This window comes from Melospiza melodia, chromosome 3 (assembly GCF_035770615.1).
Source record: "Melospiza melodia melodia isolate bMelMel2 chromosome 3, bMelMel2.pri, whole genome shotgun sequence".
In the NCBI taxonomy this organism is placed as follows: Eukaryota; Metazoa; Chordata; class Aves; order Passeriformes; family Passerellidae; genus Melospiza; species Melospiza melodia.
In genome coordinates, this window is record NC_086196.1 from 55,718,893 (window position 1) to 55,723,483 (window position 4,591).

Here is a 4,591-nt window from a genome sequence, read left to right on the forward strand (position 1 = left end):
AGAAACAGTGAATATATCCCCAGAAATTCTTCTGTACTGCAGCACAGTGCTTCAGCAAAAACAAATATCTGGAAGCCCTGAGAGACGATGATAACATGCTACAGTATCCCTCAGAAGTTGAAAGTACTGGGTGGCACTCTGTTTCCTACAAAGAGAATAAATATTAGGAAACAAACCATCCAGTTATTACATGATAAAGTAGATATTAGAGATATCTGGTTGGGACTCCAACATTTAAAATTATTTCTTTTATTCTGATACCGCTTTTAGACAGGTTTCTAAGAAGCCTGGCATAAATGTTTTAAGTCATGGAAATGTTTTTTCCTTCCAGTTGTCTAAACATAGTGACTGAGCATGTTTCATAATGTCATTCTTAACATACATTTTTCTCTTTAGCTGTGCACTATATCTGTAGGCAGCTAATGAGTAACCTAGAGCTCATCCTATGCTATAATATAGAATGCATTTTTAGTCCATGTGGATCACAGCCTGCTGGGGGTTTGAAGATTAGGGGACAGCCTTGCTTGTAGTGCATAGAGATGGTTAAATTCTGGATCTCGAGAGGAGAGGCAAAAGCAAGATCACAATCCTAAACTTCAGAAGAGCAGACTCTAACCTGTTAGGGATATGCTCAGAAGAAGCCCCAGGGATACAATTTAGGAGAGAAGAGGGATCCAGAGGAGAGGTTTTATTTTCAAGGATCATCTCCTCCAAGCTCAAGAAAGGTGACTTTTCTGAGAGTGAATCATGAGGGACTTGTCAAGGCTCTTACTGGGTCTAGATCTTCAGGATATGTGCTTGGCACACTAGATGGCATTGCTCTTCCCATTCCTAATGATGGGCCCATTCCTGGTGCCTCTTCCCACAAGTCCCCACTGATCTAGCTGACTCCAGCTGATGTTCCAACAGATAGCTCCTGAGGACCAAATGATGGTGAGCAGTTCCCACTATGGCTGGTTGTGGCTCTGGGTTGGGTCTGGGCCTTACTTTCACTAGGTGCAACCAAGCTGACAGTATATATGGAGAAGTCTGGCAAAAAAGCAAAGAAAGGCCCAGGCCCACTGGCCTTTCACAAGTGCATGAGACCATCTTACAGTGTAATGTGACAGTATCCAGGGAATATCTGGGGACTGTGACCTCAAAGCACTTAGAGCTGAAATGATGCCACAAGGGACTGGTAAAAATTCTACTTGGCTAAGTGCTGACATATGGTATATCTAAGTTGGTGTGAATTTTACCTTTCCAATATGGGGATGCAACTTTCTCCTTGAGTAGCATTATCATCTAGCAGTTTGTCTGTTAAAACTGCAGCATTTTCAGTAGGGCAGTTAAGTGCTCTGGAATAGCAATGGCAATTTGCTAAGTGAGCAAAAGGCTCAAAAGACTTTTTGACTGATGGCCATCCTACATAGCAAACAGCAAGTGGCCCAAGGCTCTTTCATTTGTACTGGACCAAAATCTAATTGTGTGTCAGATGACTATTGTGACTATGACTCGCTGAAGATAAAATTAAACTTCATCTCCAGATCAAAAGGATTACCCATGAAATTCTGCCGGAAGTTGTCAGGGTTCTTAAGTCAGATCCCACCCATCCACTGGCTCAGGAGGCCCATTTCATCCCAGCCCAGGGCCTTCAGTCCCTGCCCCACTGGTGTCTGGTCTCCACCCCTGCCATGGCTCGTGTTTCACCCTGTAGGAGGTTCTAACAGAAGAAAGGTTCCTAAATATGTGATTATCTCAAGAAGCAAAGGAAACAGCACGGGCTATAAGTCACCCACCTAGAAATCCAAAGTCCTAGTTTCTCTGAGCACAAGCTAGAAATATCTTAGACAATGAAGAAGATAAATAGCTTGGACAATATGTAGGGTCGTACTACAAGGGACCCATGAAAAAGAACATTATCTCTGCTGTAAATATTCTGGGAAATTGATTTGTCTCTGGGAATACCCTGGTATAAATCTGAATCTCTGATTTTATTGGAGCAATGTTAATTTATACTAGGAGGCAATCAGTCCATTTATAATTGTTATAGGGGAGAAAATAACTTACAATATTCAAAAGTAAACAGAAAGCATTAGGTACTTCCTTGATTTTCTAGCACTTGTAAAATGCTAATTAGAAAGAAGCAGTTAGTGAGGGAAAAAGGATGAAAAAGTAAAATCATCCTTGAACAAGGTTTTGACTTGTTTATGACAGCCTTTGGATTTTTTTTTTTTATTTTCTTCTCTTTTCTGTCACGTTAACATAACATATAGTTATTTACAACTATTTGACAGCAAATCCAGATGGTGCTGTCCTATACACACTTCATACTGTTGTGGGTAAACAGGTGAAATGAGATAGATACTTTCAGTACATTGAAGTTTCAAGAGAATGAATTCAAGTTCAGGGTTTCTGCTGGCCTCCTTTTCAAACCCTTTTCCATCCTTCAGTTGAGACTTGTTTTGCTTCTCAGTGTCTGCATTTGGTCCTTCTTAGAAACTGATAGATATCCATGTGGGGCTGTGTACGTGCCAGCATTTTACCAGCTCTCTACCTCCCACTGACACCCTCAGCCCAATACTGATCACCTCAGACTGGCTAGGGAACAGGGACAGGAGTTCCAAGGTTTTTGAATGGAATGATTATTGGGCTTTCAGGTACATTTTTCTATTGTATTGTGTATAGCTCAGCTTGCAGGACTACACAGATGTGAAACTTGGCATATAGCTACGTAGGAAGCAGGCATATGCCTCTGCTTTCTTCTTTGGCACCTTTAGGTTACATCTCTAGACCTCCACTGTAGATCTGTAGTTAGAAGTGATGGGAAAGAGCTTTCTGACATAACAGAAAGCTTTGTGAAGCACCTGTGGAACTTTCTGTGCAGTGGTACAGTTAGCACACTTTTCCCATGGACACAGAAAATTGATGCAATAGCAAGGCAACTTGGAGATATCTCTCTCTCTCCCTGTATCTATATATATATATATATATAGATACATACATATATATATATATATATTTATATCCAATTGATGCAATAACCACAAGGCCAGTTTGCAGCAGGATATTCAGAAAACTGACATATAGCTTCTCCTTGAAAGCCTAATTTCAGTTAAGAACTATATCAAGGCTTCAGGAAGGCAGAACCCTTACATTTTTTTTTTTAATTTAGATTTTGACAGATGAGATGCCAGATCAGATTACACAAAGCAGTATTTTACAGAAGACCATATGAGAGCAGAAGCTGGGCACATTTTGACTTTGCATCTTCTAGGTCTTTACATGTAAGACTGAGGAGATCTGAACAATTGAGGGTTCCAGCTTCTTAGGGATGTAACAAGAAAGTTTTAAAGAAATATGCACTCTTCTTTGCCAGGGCAAAGGTCCTGTTCTTGACATGAGGAAAGGTTCTCCTCCACAACACAGCAGGTTTTTTGCCGGGAGCAATGGCTATTATTTTAGTTCAGACCACCCACCCTCATCACAAGACTTAAGGATTTACAAATTTAGAAGAGCAATGACATAGAAAGGATAATACAGACCAAAAAATCCTGCAATATGCAAAGTGGGACACTTTTCAGCAGCCTAAGCCAGGAAAAAAGTATAAAACAGGACTGAGCAAAAATTACAAACTGCAACAGCTGCTAATATAATCTGGTTTTGCTTTCTAGAGAATACTTTCTTGGAAAGCCCTAAAAGATAATGACTTTCCATTCAGCAAATACTTTAATGTTCTAATCATGGTATTTGAAGCTGGTTTACACAGAAAATGTCTCATTCCCTATTTCACCTAAACTTCCCCTATGCTAATGAGTGACAGATTTTTCCAATGAAAGTTTTAGCTTAAAGTCTCCTTAGGTTCTAAATCCCCAGGTCCCATAAGAAATGTGGCCAAGCAGAGCTTTGAACCTGCTTTCTAAAACAGAAAAAGCACCACAGTCATCACCATTCTTCTTGGATTATAAATACATTGAAAATTCAATACAGGCTTACACACAGAGAATATGAAGTTAAAGGCAATTAAACATTATCTTAAAAATAAACAGTTCTTGGGCATTCTACATCTCATTTCCTCAGGAATAATATGGGGGAGACTGTGCATTAATGAGACATGCAGCTACAATAACAGATGTGTTTAACAGGGGTTAAGATTCTGTTCCTAACACATGCTGAAGGAACATTATTCGGCATTGATGCCCTAGAAATTTTAAGGATAAATAATATGTACTAAATAATCCATGAGGTACATGATCTTATAGGAAGATACAGATAAATAAAGTTATCTAATGAAGAACAGTCTACAAACTGTGTTGGGATTTTACCTAAAGACTTCAGTGAAAGCTACTGGAACTCTGCCACTACGTTCACTGGGTCCAAAGTATTACTCTCTTATCTCCCATTACTTTAAATCAGTATGTATATTCCAGAGGGTCCTATCTGCTTGGAGTTTGCCCTTAAAACCTCAGGAACTAAACTGGAGAAATCAACTGAATTAAGTTAGAATTGATTTGCACATTGGTCTCATATTTCTGCAACTAGTCTGTTTCTTTACAGCAGAAAACAAAACTTTGTGTTTTGGTGAGGCTGTGTAGTGAATCACAAAGACATA